General features: G+C 39.5%; 1 protein-coding gene across 3 annotated transcripts in view; it reads left to right on the top strand.

Moving 5' to 3' along the window:
* Window positions 1-23,367, top strand: part of CDON (cell adhesion associated, oncogene regulated) — a 93,369-nt gene that overhangs the window by 4,660 nt on the left and 65,342 nt on the right. Inside the window, exon 2 of one of the 3 annotated variants that reach the window (XM_043533923.1) lies at window positions 16,449-16,549. The exons of the other annotated variants lie outside the window; for them this stretch is intronic. The gene's annotated coding sequence lies outside the window, so the exon portion shown is untranslated. The remainder of the gene's footprint in view (window positions 1-16,448; window positions 16,550-23,367) is intronic. 3 annotated transcript variants of the gene reach the window in all.

Genomic DNA, 23,367 nt, shown 5'->3' with positions numbered 1-23,367 from the left:
GTTTATTTTTTTGTCATTTTGATTAAAAGTAGAAATCCGAATTTAAGTGCAAACTTACAGTGCTTCCTGTAATTATCTCACTAAGTACATTTACATTATCACTAAAGAAATTTGTAAAGTGTTGTTTTAACGTAACAAAAAAATTTATTGACATAAAATAAATACTTTTTTCTCCATATTCTGTTACATTGTCTTAACTTGAAAGGATTGGGAAGTTGTTAAATCTGACCACATGTAGGACACCTTGTATTTCAGTTACCTACTTGAATTGTTCTGTGCCAGCAATAATATAGGTACTTTATTACATTTTATATAATGACAGGTTTCAGAGTAGCTGCCGTGTTAGTCTGTATCCGCAAAAAGAACAGGAGGACTTGTGGCCCTTGAGAGACTAACCAATTTATTTGAGCATAAGCTTTCGTGAGCTACAGCTCACTTCATCGGATGCATCTTATACGAAAGCTTATGCTCAAATAAATTGGTTAGTCTCTAAGGTGCCCCGAGTCCTCCTTTTCATTTTACATGATGAAGTTCCTAGAAACTAGTTGTACAAGAGTATGCATTCAGTATGTTAGTCTTAAGATGTCAGTTTGGTTAGAATTTTTACTAGGTGTCTAATTTTGTAACCGCACAATTCTCATATGTATACAGTTAAAGACTGCAAAACTCACTATTCTATGTAAAGATTTTATTCACTTTAAAGCCATCTGTAATTAGGATTACCTGGTAGCTAGATGCACTCTTTTTTTTTCCATATTTGGTGGTTTATTGACAGATGTTTTCATTTCATGATCTTGAACAAAATAGGTCATTCTGTGACATCTATACCTCTTAAAATAAAGTTGCACTTTGGAGAGCTTAGCTGACAGTTTGACAGAGTCATTTTGTGTGAAGTAAACTGAACAACAAAGTGGTGCCATGTTGTCTATTAAAAAAAGAGAAAAGTCTTTAGGAAGAGGGTGTGCTTTTGTATTAGACAACTGAGTTGCTGATGGCAACAATCCTTTTCTTAACATTGCTGTAGTATTCTAAAGATGTTCAGATCTTGAATATCATTATTTAAACATTTCATGGCATGAATTTACTTCAGGTTGCTAAACTTAATATTACATGTCATAACTGTAAAAAGGGTGTTTTTGTTGTACCAAGCTAAAACTGTGCTACAATTTGACTGCATATGTACTCTTTGGTAATCTAATGACTTAAAATCCAGTTTTAGTGGGTTTTTAGTTATAAGAATTAACTGTAGTTACCACCTGGACAAGTTCAAGACAGAACACACACACAAACTTCCACATCACTAGAAGTCTGCTTTTCCACATGGGAGAGGAAATGAAAAAGGAGATTGCCACCTGGTTGAGTCCATAGCATTTCAGTAACCCCCCCCCCCCCCCCCTTAAAATTGTGAAGTGACATAACTAACAGAAGTTTGTGTCATTAATGTTTAAAATGGTTTGTTTAGTAATTTAAAGCTGGAGTGGGAAGTGGCAATACCAAGATAAGGCTCATTAGCTTAAATAGCAGAGGAATAAAAATAAGAAATGGTAAAGTAAAATTGAAATGGGTTTTCAAAAGGGGAACAGTCTCAGAAAATAAGAAACTGTAGGTCTAGCTAAGATAAATACCGTTTTAGATATTTGGATTACCATATGATCTGAATTTTTATAAGCACATATTTAACCACTTATTTACTATTAAATGTGCCGGCACTAGAGGCAAAATACACGTTGTGCATTGTTGCTGAACCAGGTACATCAGATTGAAATGCTGATGCTGGAATTTCCCGTGTTAGCGGGGGGGACGACAGCAGAACTCAGTTTTTTAACATCTTACAGATGCTGAAAAGTAACTAATAGTTTGCAGTTCTTACTTTTGTTTGGAGTTCCCCCTGGAAAGCAGGAAAATAAAACTTGCTTTCTTATATTTTTGTTCTCATTTTGCAGACATTGGCTTTTTTGCCATTTCTCCTTTCATGTTTCTTGTAGAAGCTAAGATGCCTTGATTTTGTTTACTACTTTGTTTGCGTACCAGCAGTTTTGATGCTTATCATGCAGTTCTGGGAACAGTGTAATAGCTGCTGCGTACTCCCTCTGCTGGCCAGCTGTCAAGCTCTGCACAGTGCTGAATGAAGTCTGATGGAGGATGCTATAGAAACAGTGGCTGCTGGTTTATATTTCTCTATACATTTTTGTCTAGGTCTGGTTATTAAAAAACAAACAAAACACCACTGGATTTTCTGGAATGAAAATGATTGTAAAGGTCTCATCTTGGGCCTAAACTGTTTGCCATTATCTCAAGGTTTGTTTTACAACAAGACATAATTGCCATACAAGTTCAAGTAATGTCATCGTCCAAAGATTTTAGACCTTAAGCCTCAAAACACCCCTACACATGATGATCCCCATTTCACAGACAAGGAAAAAGGCAGGGCAAAAAGATTGTGATTCATCTGCATTAATGCAGCAAGAGTAGCAGGACTTGGAGTAGAACTCACCGAGTCTGGCTCTTAGACCCTGCTCTGTCTAGATACCTCTAACTATTAGACTAGAACTCCCTTGTCTGATATGATCATTTGTTGTACTAAGACCCATGAAATGACTGGAACAGCCACTTGAGAGTTTCTGAATTTTCTTTTGAATCTTTTCTGACCTGTAATATGGTTCTAGCAGTCCGTTTTTTAATGGTAGCATCTAAAAGTACAGGAAAAAAGCTAACTGGGAAGTGTAGAGAATTCGTGTAACCCGTGAATAGAACTGTCCTCTCCTAAGGTAACAGCTGATGCAAGTAAAGTCTGTGAGTTCAAGAAAAGTCATGTGACCCTGGTTAAACTAATTGAAAATGAATTGTTAAAATCTCTTCTCTCATTGCTCAATTATATTTTTAGATCCTCTAAAGAGAACCAGTAGTTGTTAGTCTGTAGATATATTCACAGTCATATCAGCACTTGCTGCTTTTATACTCTCCAATGTTCCATTCATTTTACTGGAAAGCTACTTTAAATGGCCAGTATGGAGAGCAATGAATCAAAACAGGCACTGACATTTCTAAATGATGAGTTTCTGGATATGATTGATTGATATATATACACACACATACATAAATGTGTATATTCTTTCAGGCAAGTCCACTGGTTCTGACCGTGGTTTTCTGGCCTACACTGCTGCAAGACACATTTGTTGGTCCCAGATGCAAGCTCAGCATTTCCCACTGAAGAGCCCATCAGTTCTGTCTGCCTCCAAGTCAGCAAGGAGCTACAGAAACTGGTTCTGAAGAGCACAGGACTTAATTTAAAAATAAAAATTGAAAAAGGCCTTTCAATTGATCTGTCTAAATTATTGGAGGATGCACTCCAAAAAAAAAATCCTATTGGAGACAAGGCAGGTTTTCTGCAGTGGGCTTCCCATCATGCATGGTTAGACCCCATTTTGTTGTTATGGACCTAATGCCCAAGAAGCCCAGGAGGAAAACATGTTCCTATGCTATAACCAGCAGAGGGGGAACTATGCCTGTCCCATTACTAATAGCTGGGTTCCATGGTGGAGAATAAAACATCTGTTCAAGTGTGCACCCTCACCCTGGTCCATCAGTCAACAAAGGACAGGTGAGCAGCAGTCTGTCTCTCTTGAAAAGTGAAAACATGGCATCCAGCTGCCTGTAGGCAGGCTGAATGTAGCCCTAGCCAAAGCTCCCCAAATGGCTTGGCAACTGCAGGAGTTATTCATCAAAGGCCATTTATATCCTTCTGAATTAGCCCAGACAACTAGAGCCTTTGCTGGCTCTCTCGATAGGAGATCTTGCAGACAAGTCTCAGGCAGGGCCTCCAGCCTCCTCAGTCCCAGTTTAAGAAGGAGTAAGTCCCAAATTAAGGACCCATTCCTGTAATTGTAATGTGCTGCACAGAGTAACTGGGAGCCATCTAGAAAGTTGGTGGATGGGTTTAGTCATCCTTTGTCACAAATTTATGCACATAGTCTTTAATCCAGATCACAGTCTGTTCCACCATATGCATATCTGGGCTGAAAGGATGTTACCAGCGGCTCTCCTTGCACGACTTCACCCGGTAAAACCAAAGAGGGACAATGAGGTACAGGCAGCCCAAGCTTAGGGTATCCCTTACACTGAAAAGAAAGATCCTTCCTGAAGTCCCTGACCAGCAGACCCCGCTCCCTCAGAGGACAGATATCTCTTGGGATAATAAACCACCAGTCAACAAGGTGCAGTGAGTCATGACATCCTGCCAAAGAAACTTAAGAAGAAACTTCATTCTCCTCCTTTTGATTCCTAAGTCTTCCATTCTCACTCTTCTGACATGAATGAGCCTGGATTTTCCAAATCTAAAGCTGTTGGAATTAAGAGAAGTGGTAGTAATGTTTTTTTACCTTCTCTTGTTTATTAAGAGTTGATGGAAGAGGCCAAGTCAGGGGGTGAAAACAGATTGGAGTTCTACATTAGGACCCTCAGACATTCAGCTTGCTGGAGATCTCTTCAAAGGGCAAGCTAATCCACTTCTTTCAATGAACTGTTTACCAAAGGCAAGTGGGTATAAGAGACTGAGAAATGAATATACATAAGTATTTTAAAAAAAATACTCCAGAAACTCAGTTCTCTGATACTCAGTGCTAGGACTGGCAGTGGGAAAAGTTTGCAATATTTCATCTGTATAGAGCCAGAGAAGCTGTAAGAGAGGAGGAACAGGGCTCATGTCTATATGCTATGCTACTTTGGTTCGAGAGAGGTCCAGAGGGTAACCAGAAGTTTCTTCAATTTTGAAAAGGTTTGGGTTCAACAGGGAGACCCTACAATCTACTGTGGTCACAACCTGGCTGCACAAACTCATCATGCCTGTTCAACTTCTCCTATGGCACGTGACACAGCCAATACTGGTTCTGATCTTCTATGTCTTTCAACAGCAGTAATGGCAAAAAGAAAAAAGAAAAGGAGTACTTGTGGCACCTTAGAGACTAACCAATTTATTTGAGCATGAGCTTTCGTGAGCTACAGCTCACTTCATCGGATGCAGCTCACGAAAGCTCATGCTCAAATAAATTGGTTAGTCTCTAAGGTGCCACAAGTACTCCTTTTCTTTTTTTCTTTTTGCAAATACAGACTAACATGGCTGTTACTCTGAAACAGCAGTAATGGTGTTCACAAAAACATTAGAAGTACTGGTAGTAAGCTTTAAGCCTTTAGGTAAAGAGGAATCCAAACACATCCATTTCTTGCCAACCTCCTAATCTGAATCCCAGCCTTCACAAATCAGAAACACATGACTGGAAGACTAAATTTTCTATAGCAACATAGATTATTAATCAAGAGAAGTCAAGATGATGTCCTCTCCAAGGATGATTTACTTACGGGTATGGGTATACGCTGAGTTTCACAAGGAATTCACCTCAGGAATGGCAGTAGCAGATTTTCAGCCATTAAAGAAGTGAATAATTCAAACACAGTCACGATATGTAGTTTAAGCTTCCTAGGCATTACTGTGGCATGCATAGATATTTTAATTTGAGGAGGATTAATCTTGAGGCCTTATTCAGAGATTTATGGTATACCTCCCTAATGACACTGTTTCATTCCTTATTAAACAGAAATGTTCCCCTGTAGTTATCAGATCTCTTCAGTGGTTGTGAATGAGGGACAGAGTCACAGCATGGCAGAACCAAATAGAACAATGGTTCTTCAAGGTGGTTTCTCCCTCCCCCTCCACCCCCCCACCCCCTTGTGGATTGCAGGTCTTCAATGCTGCTGTACTTCGGGAACCTTTTAGAATAGGGAGTACCCAGTGAACTGCTAGAAAGTTCCCTCACGCAACAAACACTTGGCAGGGATAAAGGTAAAAGGAAGTGGAGTTCAGAGGGGCGCTGTACCTGAGAACTCAGTGCTATCACAGAGGAGGAGGAAGAAACACCACTAAAAATTAATCAAATGTGCACAGATTTGGATGTCTGTCGTAGTTTCTTGATTTTGTTAGGCTTTTTTGGCCCTCTGGGAATGGTTTGGATGAAAGGAAATGCAGAGAAAGGAGGGGAGACCAAGACAGAAAAGGGAGAGATACAGAGAGACAGGGAGCAAAAATAGTAGTGGCCCTTAGGATGAGCATCTTTTCTATTAAACAATGCTGAATGTACAACCTAGTACACAGATAATAAATACCATTCTGTGCTTAATCTTTGTGTAAGACTCCTGTTGACATCAGTAGGGTGTCACTGTAGATGGAGGATAATATATAGTCCTAAGTGTTACACTCTGGCTCACATTTTAAAATGGAAATAAGCTCATTCTCTGAAGAATCCAGCACCCCTGGCATAGATAAGGGTGGGAAAGGTCATCATCTCATTTTTAAACTCAATCTCTCTTCCTAGTCTAGACATAACCAGGGAGACTTTTTTTTAGTGCAAAACCAATATCTAGGCAGACTGGCTGCCACGTTTTAGACCAGTGAAGTGGCATGTACACCTCTTAAGTAACAGAATGATGAGTGCAACTCACGGTAGAACATTACCCTCCCCCCCCCCCCCCCCTTCTTTACAAAAGAACATCGGGGCAAAGGTAGGAGATGTTCTCTCCCAACGATGCCCTGAACAGCTGTTACTACACATTTTCCACCATTACTGATGCTATCGTGGGCCATCCAAAAAACAGAGGGAAGACCCAGTTATTCTCATTGCTCCCTGATGACCAAGAAACTCAGAGTTCTCATTCTCTGATCTTCTAGCATTGCCAGGAAAAGACGCATTCAGGTAGTCCAGAATAGTTTGTTTATATAATTGTTTTGTTTATTAAATTAAGTTAGTAAAATGCATTGTACCTAATCGTTAGATCTCAATCTGTGCGCTTTTTAAAAGGAAGTCACTTACTGAAGGTGAATGGGCATGGTATAAAAACTTAGAAATATAGTATTTTTATTAATATCACTGAGCAATATATATAAATACTCTGCTTTTATATCTTTGTGGTAAGTTGTAGCTAAACAAGTGAATTTTTAATATGCTTTAAGAATATGCAGTTTATTGTTTCTGGTAATGCCCTCCTACTGGCTCTCTTATTAGCATGTCCCCACATAAAGATCACAGAGCTGCCAGGGAAAGAAAACAGTGGCATTATCCATATGATGCTGTAATTGAACAGAATCGCTACTTGACTGGAATATTATCTGCTGCCACACCAGAGATGGTGTTGACATGAGCAAGCCGCATTATTACCAAAGTTTTGATGTGACTATAGAATGATGCTATAATGGAATAAGGCACTTTCTTAAAACAATCTTAGATTTCAGATCTTATATGCATTTGCATCTGATCTTGAAGTTATCCATTCTGCTAGAAATGACTGTTTTTTTCTTTGCATATATGCTAATTTATTTTTATAGCATCTACAAGTGTATTGGGCATTTTAAAGTAGAAATAGGAAAGTGGTCCCTGCACAGAAGAGCTTAAGGTCTTATTTTAGACATGGTTCAAGGAGTGTAGTTAGACTGGGTGTGGATGAGATATAGCAATAAGATCATGTGACTGTTCATTTATGGCTTATGCACATCTTGATGGTTCAATTAAAAGTAATTTAGAAATTAACTCTTATGGGCATCACAGAAGGAGGGGTTTGAATGAAGAGAGGGAACTGTCTAGGTCAGTGGTTCTCAAAGCCGGTCTGCTGCTTGTTCAGGGAAAGCCCCTGACGGGCCGGACCGGTTTGTTTACCTGCCGTGTCTGCAGGTTCGGCCGATCGCGGTTTCCACTGGCCACGGTTCGCCGCTCCAGGCCAGTGGGGGCTGCGGGAAGGGCAGCCAGCATGTCCCTTGGCCCGCGCCGCTTCCTGCAGCCCCCATTGGCCTGGAGCCGCGATCCGCTGAATCTGTGGATGCGGCAGGTAAACAAACCGGTCCGGCCCGTCAGGGGCTTTCCCTGAACAAGCGGCGGACCGGCTTTGAGAACCACTGGTCTAGGTGGACTGGAACTGGAAGGGCATTCCAGATGTAGCAAGTTGTGGGAGAAGTGGTATGGTCAGATTTCCAGTAATGTTGGAATTCAACAATACAAGGTTTTATTTATCATGTATCAGATTTTCCAGGAGACACCTTCATGGTTTCTTCTGTGCCTTCCCTTTTACACAGAAGCAGGTCCCCACACAAATCTACAAAGGTGGCTCATTGTTCTCCTTCGGATTCCTTCTTAGTCATCTTTGCCATGACACTTATACAAATCTTTACAAATGGTTGTGCAGCTGGTGTGCTGTGTGTCACTGCTATTTATCGGTCCAATTGTAATATTGTTACCTTCTGCTTCTCCTCCCGGGTCTCTGGTATCCACCTATTTCATATCTTACATTTAGGTTGCAAGCTCTCTTCGGGGCATAACCATCTTTTGGTTATGTCGGTACAATGTTTAGCACAATGGATATAGGGCCTGTAGGTTTTACTGCAATAAAATCAGTTGCATCCAGGCTGATATTGCTGCAATGGGGAGGCAATGCAACAAGAGACCTGGTACTACACATTGGCAGGAAAAGTTTTGTGTAGAGCCTTGAAAGTGAGCTTGAGAAGAATAAACTTTGTGCTGAGAAGAAGGAGACAAGACAGTGGGAGATTTTTAAAGGTGGGGTGGTCAGTAGGACATATTAGATTAGGAAAATGGTTTTTACTCACTGGATTGCGGATGGACTAGAATAGCGATTTGGATACCAAGTAGGCCAGATCTGTCCATCCAGCCCCCTGATACTTAGATCCCTCCCACACAGTGACTGTTTGCTTGTCATCATGTGGTGTTCTTCATCAATACGATGCAGAGTAGGATATATTCAGTTTGGGGAGTGAGTTGCACAGTTCTAACAATAAAAAGAAAAGGAGTACTTGTGGCACCTTAGAGACTAACCAATTTATTTGAGCATAAGCTTTCGTGAGCTACAGCTCACTTCATCGAGCTGTAGCTCACGAAAGCTTATGCTCAAATAAATTGGTTAGTCTCTAAGGTGCCACAAGTACTCCTTTTCTTTTTGCGAATACAGACTAACACGGCTGCTACTCTGAGTTCTAACAATGGAATTAATATAGCTAATTTTACTGTCATATACTGAAGTTAACTGTTTGGGGCACTCTTAAAGCGGCGTGGTTTTTTGTGACATCCCTCAGTGCAACAAGGATGGGGACTCTTGATTCTCCAAACAAGGACTGCAGCATTTTACAATCCTAGGCCCTCAGCTGTGTGCCCAGTCGACTCAACACACTAAGCATGTCTACACTTCAGCTAAAAACCCATAGGTGGCCTATGCCAACAGGCTTGGGCAAAGGGGCTGTTTAATTGCGGCATAGATGCTTGGGCTGGAGCCGGGCTCTAGGACCCAGTGAGGTGAGAGGGTCCCCAATCATGAAAGTCTGCACCACAGTTAAACAGCCCCTTAGCGGGAACCCAAGTCAGCTGGCATGAGCCAGCCATGCGTGTCTAATTGCTGTGTAGAAATACCCCAACTTTGTTGTGATATGCTAGCTGGCAAGAACACATACAAGAGTACTGACTTCTCAACCCCCCTTGAAGAGCAGGGAGTTTTGTCAGTTTGAATTTCTCCAGGCTTATAAGAATCTGCGTTTTTAATTGAGCCACTTAGGTGAGCAGCTAGAATGTTAAGTGTTAATTACAAGTTTTGTTTTGGAGGATATTACCCTCTTTCCCTCAAGTAACAAATACGAGACCTTTTAAACACACAGTGCTCATTTCTGGGTGAGAAGGTCATATTTTGGTCCTATAGGGACAAAGTAGGTGAGGTAATATCTTTGATTGGACCATCTTCTGTTGGTGAGAGAGAGAAGCTTTTGAGCTTTCTTCAGGCCTGACAAAGAACTCTGTGTAAGATCAGAAGCTTATCTCTCTCACCAACAGAAGTTAGTCCAAAGGTATTACCTCGCTCACCTTGTCTCTCTAATGTTCTGGAACCGGCATGGCTACAACAACCCTGTGTACGGTATTTTGGTCCTGTCAAATGTGCGTAATCCCTCAATTGTGTGTTTATGGAACTTTTTTTTTAAATGGTACACAGCACTGCAGATTAAGTTTAGTTACCTAATCACACCATTGTAGCCAAACTAAGATAAATTGCTTTTTTTCTCTCCTGAAGATGCACCTCTCAGAGGCTTCCGATACTCTTTCATTTTGCATAGGATAATACTGCTGTATGTTTACAAGGTAAAATATAAGCCCAACTTCTCATAAGGTTTGTTAGAGGTTATTACTGCTATATGACTATTTTTACTATTGCTGTAGCTTCAGGGAACCTGTTTCTCAATAACCTCTTCAAAATATCGTTATAGCACTTTAGATATTTGCTGCCAAAAAGTTCTAAAATGATAGTGTATCACAGCTTGATTAGGTCTGAGTTGCCTCTAATAAAATGCAAGTGAAGAGAGAGAAACAACAACCACCAAAACTTTCTTGGAACAAAAGATGTTTTCTGTTCTTGTTACTAATCTGTGTTGCAGAATAAAATAGGAATGTATACTTTAAATCTTTGTAATGATGTATAAGGAGCCTGGTAATGAATGGAGTGAAACTCTAAAACTCACTATTAATATATTGCAGTTTTATGCTTAATTAAATCTTTCTAAATTTGGATTTACAAAGTGATGCAGTCTGAGGCTAACATTGTGTTGCACTTTCTATTTGCTATGCATTCAAAATTAATAAGAGAGGATTTCTGGGACCATCTGATGGTAGCGTTTACTTGACTCGGCTGTGTCTAGTGCCCAGAGCTAAGTGTCTTGAACTTCTTTAGCATTATAAACCAGTGATATTCAGACCTCAGTGGTTCAGGAGCAAATTAGGGACCAGCATTACCCAAGAGCCACAGTAGTGTGAATTCATTCTCTCTCTCTCATCTCAAAGCAAAATAATTGACCAAGTATTCTGCAATTGGTTAATAATATAGTAAAAGCATCCTGATTGGTGGTTAACTTAGATTGGTTAATAATTAAATCACACAGTTTTAATATCTTGCTTCAAAGAGCCGCAGGAGACACATTAAAGAGCCACTTTTGGCTCCCAAGCCACAGTCTGAGTATCACTGTTATAAAGACAAACTTGGATTGAAGGAGCTGAATCAACGAATTTTGCAAGTACTGGAAGGTTTTGATATTAACTTTCTAAATTCAGGACATCTGATTTGTATTTTTAAAAAAGCGAACAAGTTTTGGATTTATTTTCTGTTCTTTGAAGTTACCTTGTATCCTATCTTGTACATTTATCATTACAGTTTAAGCTGGGTGTGTCAGAAGGAAATAGTGTGAAATAAATTTATTTAATAAACATAAACAATGTATCTGCATTTGAAATTCCAAACTAAAACTAATTTGTCATTGTTTATATTAAAAGCATACACAATAGTACAAAATCCTAAAATTGCTATGGAAACAACTCTAATAAGCGAAATAAGTTCAGCTTTTTGAAAGTTTTCAGGTTTATACTTTGCTTACAAAGTCTGAGATAGGGAACTAATGTGTAAATGTACAATTTAGGGCCCCTACTACTCAACAAGATAGGTTGCAGAAAACTATAACGGGCAGAGTTCTTCTCCCAGACAGAGGTATTTTTACTCTAGAGTTCGTTTTTACTCTAGAGATGTACACATTGCAGAAGGACAGGTTTCAGAGTAGCAGCCATGATAAGTCTGTATTCGCGAAAAGAAAAGGAGTACTTGTGGCACCTTAGAGACTAACCAATTTATTTGAGCATAAGCTTTCGTGAGCTACAGCTCACTTCATCGGATCCGAAAGCTTATGCTCAAATAAATTGGTTAGTCTCTAAGGTGCCACAAGTACTCCTTTTCACATTGCAGAAGGCAAATGTTGCTTATCTGGGTTTGGGGAAGTGTTCAATTAGGGTGGACAACACTAATATCAGGTCAGGCACCTCTATGTGACTGACTGAGCCTTGTCTGTAAGCTTTCTTTAAAAGTGAAAATAAACACTAACAAAAGTGAACATTCACTGTCTTTGATTGGCAAGTTTAAACACAGACCAGAATAGTGATGCTGCTTAATCTTGTTATTCACAGTAGCTGATTGATATGCATGTAGGATGGAATTCACCCCCAGTAGAGGGCCTATGTAAGGCCCTCTGTGCCATTTGAGCCCTGTATTAAATGATTAAGTGGAGCTTAAATGATGTGAAGGGTCTTTGGACCCTTTACCCTATTTTGTGATCATGTTCTGACAATATTTAAAGAGCTCTCTTGCAACAAAATGTAACCTTCAACTGAGGACTCTTTTAACACATTTCAGTGGTTTATGTAAGCATTTCTAAAGCATAGCATTGTAGGATAAGACCTGTGCATAAATCATAGAAACAGTGAGAAGTGTGTGGAGGGACAGTTAATATATCTTGCTTTTGATTTCATTCTGCCTTCAGTATGTTACTAAATTTTCTTCTGCTCTGGTACTTCGGGCAACGCAGTGGCAAATAAGTAAGTGTGTAGTGCAACCTGAAGATAGTGCAGATGAGATTTATCCCAGTCTGCTTTGGGAAAGGGGGGGTTGGGGGTTGGACTAGATGACCTTCTGGGGTCCCTTCCAACCCTGATATTCTATGATTCTATGAAAGGGTCTTTTAGCCCCATGGGCCTGCTGTTCTTGTTTTGGTTCTCTCTAGTTCTATACCTGGACTCTGTTAAACATTGTCCATGTCTGTATGGATAAAAGAGGTGCACTTTTCAATCAGGTAGCTTGGTCATGTTGTGGTTGTGTTTGAACTTGTTTTGTAGGTCGTGACAAGTTTCATGGCTCATGTGAGTCATGCAAGGAAATTTAGTCTGAGAGATAGTGGATCTATTCTATTGAGGGCTTTACGGATCAGTTCTGCACTCTTGGCTGGGTGGCTGTTATGAATTACCTTTAATTTTCTTATGACTCTTATCTAGGCCCTAGTAGAGTGAGTTTAATATTTCTGTCACAGTCAGGGATTGGGGCCCATTGAATTAGGTATTGTACAAGGAAATAGTCCCTTCACCAAAATGCTTAGAATCTGATTTTGAAACCAGGCACAGGAGGGAAGCGGAAGAATGAGAGTAACGAGAACAAAATCACAGTTACCTGTTGTACAGCTTGATGATAATCATTGGAACGTTATAAAAGTCAGTAAAATCTGCTGTTCCCAACTGCCACTCCTCCTGGCCATCGTTGGTTAGCTGACTTCTTGCCAATATGACAGCAGAAGTAGGTCTTGAGGATGGATTTGGAGAAGGACAATATATTGGCCTTACAGATTACAATAGATGAGCAAGGAGACCAGCGTGTGGACTGCTGTGACCAGGTGATTGTCTGAGAAGGCAGACAATGGAAGACGGCACTTTTGGTGACTAGTGCTATTAAGTTGTCTAGGACCAGAAAGAGCCCAGCAAAATCTCTAACAACGTGCTATCTTAACTGCCTTTGGGATTTAATCTCAGTTTTCTAAGTGTTCATCTTTAATAATTTTCTAGTTAATGCATTACAAAGAGAACATATGCTTTTGTACAAAGGTATGGCTCCATCTGGAACACCGTGTTCAGTTTTGGTTGCCTCATGTAGAATTAGGTTGAAAATGTTAAAGGCACACCAAGACTCAGTGCATGTGCCAAGAAATTAAAAAAAGGAAGATTGTTTAGCCCGCTATGGAGAGTTGATTGACGTGTTCAGAATTATGAAGGGAGTCGTCAAAACTGATCAGATGTTCCTTTTTTTGATATAGCATTTAGTCAGCTTGTGGAATCCACTGCTATTGTATGTAAACTGAAATCCTATATAGACTACAGCACACAAGCTTTGCTCTCTGGTTCAAGGGAGCCTCCCATACCCTGCAGCCATGAGTTTACATGTTCCTAATTGCCCATGATGTAAGACAGCAATAGATTGGGTTGCTGTAAATTCTGGCTGCAGGTATAGATTTAATAGACTAGTTGTACTTCCCTTTAAGGGATCACAGGTAGAATGGATCACTACAAGTTGCAACAGAATGAATCAGACTTGATGATAAACTGGTTTAAAACACCTTTTGCCTACATTTTACAGAACTGCAGGAGTTGTTGGAGGATGCCAGTGGAAGTGTGGGATTACTTTCTGAAGTTGTTGCGAATTAACTGAATTTCTTTCTTTAATAGCTCTTTTGTAGCGGGTTCAGCCACAGAGGGGTGTATTTTTTTCATTAAATTCAAACGTGAGGTAGATGGCTTCCAAGTGCAGGAAGTGAAACTGGTGGAGCCAGATCCTCAGCTAATATAAATTAGCATAGTTCCATTGGCCGAGGGTCTATTCTTAACATTTTTCCTGATACTTACAGCAAACCGATCATTCCAATCTTTTTCCTTACTTCATTAGTCCAGGTAAGTGATCTGCCAAGGTATAAACAAGTGTGAACCATCTTGGTGTGTTAAATAGGTACGTTGCATTGAAAACACTATACTTACAGGTAGGTTTGAAAAGTTTACCGTACAGTGTGTGTATTTAGTCTGCATAGTTAAGTTTGTGTGTGTTAGCTACTTTGGAGTATCTAGATGAGCTGTGAAAATAAGTATTATTGCTCTTGTCTGGATCTTCTTGTGTCAGTTGAGAACTTTGCGTGTTACTAGCATGAAATTAAACTAAGTTCACCTCAAAATTGCAATAGTTTGGGGCGCTTGGGAGACTATGTATTATTAAATACATCCTCATAAATGTACGATGCTTTACAGATGGATATGACCCCAGCTCCAAAGAGGTGCCAATGTAAGGGTCTGGTCAGTAGCCCAAGAATGGGAAGGGGAGGAGGTTGCTGATGAGGAAACGAAAGCATTCCTAGAAATAATATTTGAAGGAGTGATTAAGAGAAGGGGTGGCAGGCAAGAAGTCTGCCCCAAGCCTAGGGCCAGCATTATAGGTACAAAAGCAAGAATGGAGAACCCTTAAGGTTATATTAACGGACAGGCACGTGAGATCAACATTATGTAAGACTCTGAAGAAGGGAAAGCAAGGAGCTAGAACTTTGAATTTACTCACTCTACAATTATTCTGATGGAGCCATTAGTCTGTAGTCTGCTTAGTCTGATGGCTTCATCAGAACCATTGTGGTCTGAATAAGTCATTTTTTTTTGCACATTTCTGTTTTATAAACCACATTTAAATAAATAGGCTTAGTTCAGGGATTTAAGAAATACTTGCAACCCAGAAATACTGTACGTTAACACTAGTGGTTAATCCCCAACTTTCTCTTGAGGCTGGAAAGTTGGGAAATCTGAGATCAGTTCATGATGCTGTGAACCACATATGCTGCTTTAGCAAGGCACAAGGGGACTTGGTGTCACAGTTGCAATCAAAACTAGCCTAAGTTGTGCATATTGCATGTTACTTATGAAAAATCTTGTGGTGCTCCTGTAATTTCTTGGATTTTATACTTTCCATATATAATGCTGATATTCTAGAGTAGCTACTTGAATGTAGAAATCTAGTGTGAATGCTTCTAGGCAGGAGGGCATATGCATGGGTCAGTAGAGGAATATATTCTTTCAGTTACAGGCTCAGAGATAACTTATCTAACTTTGGATAATGTAGAATTCTTCAGAGTGGTAAGATTAATATGTTAGTAAGAGTCCAGAGGAAATTCCAGCAGCGTGGGTCTCACAACTTAATTCTGCCTGTTATGTGAGTGAATGGCAGTTGAGTCTTTGATTACCCAACATGTAATGCTGCACAGATGCATCTGAAATACAAAAATCTGTGGTCTCCTTAATGTGTTACATGATGGTGTTGTTCTGCTCTGTGGCGTTTACTGAGTGATAGAAAGGCCTCTCTAGGTGAAAGCTCAGACCTTGCCCCATTGTAACGTCATTAAGTTTGACTGAACTATGAGCCCATATTGGTGTGTGTTCACATCAGGAAGAAGGAAAGCAATATCCTGCACATGCACAGTGTACAGACTGTTAAATGTTCATAACTCTGTTTCAGAACCAGTTTCTTCAGACAAGGCCAAGCATGCATTTTTCAATCAAGACCATATGTGTGCCAAATTTGAAGTTGAAACAAAGATGTTTTTGAGTTATCAGAGTGCAAAATAAACATCTGAATAACTTTAACAGCTGAAAAAATCCTGCTGCCCACCTACGGTATAACTCAAACAGATGAATGGCTTTGATTCAAACTTTATAACCGAACTCACCTATGAGCTGACACTCAGCGTGAGAAGCTTCATGCCTAAATGTGAAATTTAAGGGATGTTTGATAAGCAATTGGAAATGAGTGTCCTGGGGAAAGATACGGTCTCAGGGAACCAGGCCCCAAAACATTAATTTCATCAGACAAAAGAGCACCTCTTTGTAACTCTAGATTTCTTGACATTGATTAAATGCTCATACAACATTGTACGGTATAAGAAAATTGCCCAGTCAGTTTTCGCCTCATAACAAATTCTGTCCATAAACATTAATACAATAAACCGACTGAACAGATGACTCTTGCAGTGTGCTCTGAAGGCCAAGAGATTCAGGCTCTATTGGACTAAGTTGAGGAGCAAATTCTGAAGTTGACCAGCCCTTTGGAAGCTCCCTCCGGCTTAAACCAAGTAAGTTTTAAGTGCTGCCATGGTCAGCAATGGTATGGGGTTTCTCATGTTACGTAGCACTTCTTTGGTCAAAAACACCCCCTTAAGTTCTACTCAAGCCAACTGGTAGCCAGTGCTGGCAGTATGCAACTTCACTTAAGTGCACAGTCACATTTTGTGCCAACTTCAGTTTCTAGTGGTTTCATGTCTAGCCCCATGTAGAGTTTAAGTAATCCGAGTCTAACATGACAAGCGGTGAGTCAGTGTGGCACAGTCTGAATTGGATAAAAAAGGCTGCATCCTTGTCATGAGAGATGAAGATAATCCACAAAGTTTTTTGTAACATAACAAATACAAATTTAGGTGGGGTGGGAGTTTATCCACTGGAAAAAGCATAAGAAAGTGTGGTGGAGGATATTTATTTTCTCTTTACTAATCTTAGAGTAGCAGAGAGTCTCATATTCCAGGGTGCAATCAATACATGATGTGACAGTTTTGTATTCTAAATGTCAAGTGTTATTTCTGTTTCTAAATTGTTAGTTTGAGTATTCATCCCTTTCCACCTCCTTAGCACCGTTGTAAAAGTTATCCTCTGCTTATAATTGCAAAAATTAAATCCTGCATTCTCTTGTCAAATGGAAATTGAATAAAGGAACAACTTGCTGCCATCTGTGGTTTTACTAAAGAAATGTTAGCTTTAATCAAGTGTTCTCTGGGCAAATGCCATTCCCTGCAGAATCAAGCTCAAGTACCACCCCCCCACTGCTGTGGTAGCCTCTTCCACTTCCTCTTGTTAGAGCAGCTGTGTTTGGGGGATACAGGGGCCCCCGGAAGAGGGTTCTGGTTTTAGACACTCTCCTGCCATCCCAGCAGAGTCCTCTGTGTATGAGTTAGTATAAGCTGATTTTGGTGGGAGTATTGTTCAATATTAACTTATTGTGGTGGAGTATTGGCCTATACTTGATTTTGATGAGTGTGACAGGGCAACATAAATTGATATATTTGTTGTTGGTGGCAGCATGGGTGGGGGGTGGGAGGGGGATGCATAGTTCAGCCAGAAGTAGACAAGTCTTTGGACCCAAGCACTGGTCCACAAACAGCACCACCTGTCAGAAGGCAGTATGCTTGGGGATGAGAGGGGATGGGAAAGAGAAAGGAGGTGTGCCTTGTGGCCTGTTGCATTTCATCCTGTTGAGTAGACTATCCTTATGCTTCCAGGTGTTCAGTAATGATTTTTGTAAACAAAGAAATGTAAAAATCTTTGTCATTTGGATTTTTCAAATCTTTCATATGGAAATGAAACTTTTTTTTTTAAACATCTACACCTTAATCTTCAATAGAGAGGTCTTTCACTGGACAGCTAGATTAATAACAAAACTGTTAGGGAACTTTTAAATTTTAATAGACGCTTTCTTCATTACAGCTTCACTTTCTAGGAAACGCATTAATTTGGTTTCTCATTAGTTCCCACAAAAATTATCAGAGTCTCAGAGATTCAACATTATCATTTCTCAGAGCAGGACTAAATGGGAGTTGTTGTTTTCTCAAAAGATATGCTGTAGTTCAAAAGGAGTTATTTAGGGGAATTCTCTGGTCTGTGTTACACAGGAAGTTAGACTAGATGATCACTGTGGTCTCTTCTGGTTTGGGAATCTGAGTCTAGGAGTTGTTTAATTAGGGTTACAGCTTTAGTAACAAATATGATGGGCTTTATTGACAAATATGACAAGCAAAAGATGATCTATTTGAAGGTGTGCCCAAAGAAGAACATTACTTTTTGTATTACATTACGGCCTAGAGGCCACAACAGAGATCAGGGCACCATTTTGCTAGTGACTGTGCAAGCATAGTGGGAGGTAGTCCTGCCCCAGAGGGTAGGGGAAAGTAACATGCAAATATTGCGAACTATGTGCTGGTTTGCAAATGTCCTGTTCCACAACTTTTTGTGGGTTTTTTGAGGTGGGGGGGGGGGGGTTTTGTAAGGAGGGGATATTTAAGGGAAGAAGGTAAAGATTATAGGGGAGGGAGAAGCGATGTAGGGAAGAAGCCAAAAATCGTGACCTGAAGTATTCTTGAAGAAATAAAAATTGTTCTCAGTTTATTGCAGACACTTTATTATTTAATCTGAAATAGAGTATAAACATCAGCCCATAGCATGTATGTGGATTCAATAGAAGAGGTGAGAGAGAACTGAATTGGCATTTATACCATTGATTTTTTTGAAGCTGCCGTCAGTAAACACTCTAACTTAATGTTCGCAGTTTAAAGTCCGAAACGCAGTCCTTAGAACTGATATACTGATTACTAGATGGAAATGGTAGAATTATCAATGATGCAAAAAATACAGAAGTGTTCAATAAATATTTCTGTTTGGGGGGGGGAAAACACTGATGTAGTAATATATAACACTCTTTCCATTCCACTAACCTCTCTAGAGGATGTTAAATAGCAGATATTTTTAAATCAGCTGGTCCAGATAACTTGCATCCAAGAGTTTTGAAAGAGCTGGCGGAAGAGTTTGCTGGACCAATAATGTTGCTTTTCAGTATGAGTTGGAACATTGGGGAAGCTCCAGAAAACTGGAAGAAAGCTGATGATGTGACAATATTTAAAAAGGGTAAATAGGGTGTGTGGGGTAAACCGGGGCCCCAGGGGAGCCAACTGAGGTCACTCAATTAGGGTGAACTGCAAAGAATGGGGCAGACAATCTGCAAAACTGGTAGATATTCTAATACTTAGATTTATCAGACCAGCATAAAACAGCTTCTATAATACTTTACTGGTTACCCAGAAACCAACAACACAGTTCCTTAAAGCAACCCAGCCTTAGGCCTCCACCCAGATACTCAAGTTAAATATGATGAGGATTACTGAAAATCTTATTCATCATATAAAAAAGTTATAACAATCCCAAAGGATCGGACATATTACCTCCCAGGTTAATGAATATTCCAGATCTTACCCAAATACATGCTTACAGCCAATCCTTATTAACTAAACTAAAATTTATTTAAAAAGAAAAGAAAGAATTGGTTAAAAGATCAGTATACATACAGACATGAGTACAATTATCGAGATTCAGATTCATAGCAGAGATGGTGAGCTTTGTAGTTGCAAAGAGTTCTTTCAGAATTAGTTCATAGGTTATAGTCCAATGTTTATATTTGGGGTGATTCCAGATTAGGACTGGAGATCTCCGCCTTTTGGCTTAAGCTGCCCCTGCATAAAGCATCAAGCAGATCTGAGATAAAAAGGATCAGGACCCACGGTCTTTTAAACAGTACCAGGCCTTCTTTGACAGGTCGGAGTCCTTAGGCGAACAATAGGCAATCAGCGTGACTTTGAAGTAGGTCTGTTTCCTAAGCATTGCTGGTAATTAGCTGCACAAATTAACATAAGGCAATTTATCCATTAGGCAGTCTACCACAAACTTTAAAGAGATACATAGACAATGACATTATTTCACCCAAGATTCATCTAACTGTTAATATTCCCTTTTGACCTTTGAATCAACAGCTATAGTGACAGACAGGAACTGTCTGTTTGTATAGCTAACATTTAACAAGATATGAGTACACACTATAGGTTTGCATTTCCAAGTTCTAGCCTATCTACTGTTGAATGGTCCTAATTACCATTATATACTTTTCTAACATGTCTCTAATGGTTGACTCTGGTCGTTTATCCTGCAGGATGCTTAACCCCTTTTGGCCATGCATCACACTTTGTATAAGATTTGTTGCAATTATATAACAGTGGTAGCAACAATGATTTTGCATCGTCATACTCTAATCAGATAACATCACAGGGTGACCTGGGTAATTATAGACTTGTCACTCTGACATCAGTTTCAGGCAAGATAATGGAGCAGTTCCTATGGGATTGCTCAATAAAGAATTAAAGGAGGGTAACATAATTAATGCAAATAAAATGTGTTTTTGGAAAACAGGTGTCAAACTAACGATATTTAATCTCATTTAATAAAAAAAATTTGGTTGATAAAGGTAATAGATATGAAAGGTGGTAATATGCATTCAATGAAGTGGGCTGTAGCCCACGAAAGCTTATGCTCTAATAAATTTGTTGGTCTCTAAGGTGCCACAAGTACTCCTGTTCTTTTTGCAGATACAGACGAACGCAGCTGCTACTCTGAAAGATAATAGTGTTGATGTAATATACTTAAACTTCTGTAAGGCATTTGACTTGGTACCCGCATGACATGTTGATTAGAAAACTAAAGAGAGATAAACTTAACATGGCACACATCAAGTGGATTAAAGGCTGGCTAACAGATAGGTCTCAAAATGTAACTGTCAAGAGTCGTTCATCCCACATATATAACTTATTTGGCTTTCTCAGCTTCATCTACCATGTGCAGTCATTATATCTACTCTTTTGTCCTGAGCAAATATACGATCGTAACCAATTTGTATATATCTATATCTGTAGCTGTCTATATAAATGAACCAATACAAACACCTGCAGAGTTTTGTTCTACACAAAAATTGCTACCAAATTTAGAACAATCACTAGCAACATGTTACCCGTTCACAAGAATCTTCCTAAACTTTCCAGAAAAATGTATCTGGCTGCCACCATTTGCAAACTGACATAATCCCTCACTTATACACACCAATACAAAACCATGTGCAGACCTACATACAATGTTTATGGAAGTCAGATCATCCCTATATTAATAATGAAAACACAAACCTAATAAAAAAAACCTGGTTTGAGTTATGGCTCAGTATTTTTTTGGATAAGGGACTAGTTGGGGGGAAGGGAATTAGTTGAGGTCAAGAAGGAGAACTTGGGATGTCTTAGGGATTTAATGCCTTAACTGCTTGCTGCTTTTATTCCTCTCCCCCGCTCCCTTTTTTTTTGTTTTGTTTAGAAAAGTGTTGGAATATATATATTAGTTTCAAATATGAACACATTCTTTCAGAATGAAATGACTTATAAATTGAAATAATTTTTCACTTGATCTGTGTTATAGTTAGGTTGTCTACCAGGGAAGATTACTGAAAAAAACTATTTTCAGTTGATTCTCAGGTCTGTTTACTGCTTTCATTCTTGGTTGGGAGGGTTACATGTGATCTTTCATAAAGCCACCCTTGAAAATCTAACTAGAACAAATGTTGGATCTGCAAGACTGTTGGGCTGAGTTTGACTTCCAAAACAAACAAAAATACACACACACGGACAAAATAAAAATCCAAACCCTTGACGTGGTTTTATTATGCGTAATCTCAAAATCCTGTTTTTCAGAACTGCATAATTCTAATACAAATGTTTAATTATGTTTTTTTAAAACACATACACAAAGCCCTCGCTCCACATTTATGTAGATGCATGATTTCTCACCTACTCCGTCTGGTTTCTTGTAATCTAACCTCACACAGAAATGGTAGTTGTGGTGCCTGCTTTGAAGGGAGTAGAACAGGAGCCCTTTAATTTTTTATGCAAGTTGTGACTACAGCAAAACTTCTCCTTTGAGCTCAAGCCCCTCTTCTGAGTGTAATTAGGAACACATTGATTCTTATTGCAGCTGGCAGCCACACTATTGCCTTTTTCTGCTTGTGACCCCCATGGTCCTGATGACCTTTCCTGGGGTTAGTCGTGGGCCCTTTTCATTGTGATGGGCTAGAAGTGGCTCATGTGGAGTTGATTATTTCCTTGCTCGTCTGGCCTTTTTGGTGCCATAACTCCAAGTCACTTCCATTTTCTTCCTCTGCTTTTGGCTGACCACAGTGAAAGGAAATGCTTTTGCTGGCGACAGGATCAGTTTGCATGCATGGCTGACTCGATTGAGACCCTGAAGGACGAAGGGGGGGAGGGTTATGAACACTGTAGGTGCTACGTTGTCTTGTTAAAAGTTGGTGTGAATTTTTGAACGATTAAGCATTCATAAATATGTTGCTTAAATAAGATTACATTTCCCTTTAAACAATCTCAGACCTTTCTATCGGCACTATACCTATCAACTGTGTTCTTAATGCACAGCAGTGCTGTTTTTACAGATGTTTACTGTATGTTTCCGTAGTGAAGGTATGAGTTATGTGGTATGTGTGAGACTGCATCAGTGTCAATTGCACATGACTGCTTCAAGAGATTTCATAACTACCAAAAGAACCAAGAATAAACACCAGGGCCCAGTAGTTAAAACTGATGGGCAGTATGCCAGTTGCTACTGGGCTTTTCAGTGCCCCCTCCCAAGAAACAAACAAAAACTAGCAAAGTATGTGTGCCAGCTGCTATGTGCATTTTTGCCAGATCCCAGGAGGACCGCATGAAGACAGTCAATGATCAAAGGCTTTGGTGATGACTGAGGAGTCAAAAGTTAAAGGAATGTCTGATTACTTTCTCTTGGAAAACTATAGGCTTCGTTACCTTTTTTTTTTTTTTAAAGGTGTCTTGGTGTGAACTTTAATGATCCAACTTAGCTAGTGTACCCTTTTACCATGGTATGTTAGTTAATTCTGGAGATTTTATTTGCCTTATTTTAAGACCTTAAATTCAGTTTCTTTTTGAAATCTTCAGTTTACTGCATTGCTACAGTGAAGACTGTAGAGAACAAATTAAAATTAAAAAGTCTTTAAAAAAAATACTGAAACTTATGTGTGGTCTAGGAAAAACACAGTACTTGACATGCTTCGGTGTCAGAGCATATAAAATATTTATGATATGGTAACATACTGAACTAAACATTTTTCAGAATGTGAAATGCCTTTGTTGGCAAAGATATGAAATCCCTGGAATCTCAAAGCCAGTGCATTCATAGGGAAAGTAGTTTCTGCTGTCATTTTTTTCTCCCTTTAGCACAGCTGAGTAATGTCCCC

Source organism: Chelonia mydas, chromosome 22 (assembly GCF_015237465.2).
Source record: "Chelonia mydas isolate rCheMyd1 chromosome 22, rCheMyd1.pri.v2, whole genome shotgun sequence".
NCBI classification, from domain to species: Eukaryota; Metazoa; Chordata; order Testudines; family Cheloniidae; genus Chelonia; species Chelonia mydas.
The sequence above is the reverse complement of the archived record's forward strand: the minus strand, read 5'-3'. Positions and strand labels throughout refer to the sequence as shown.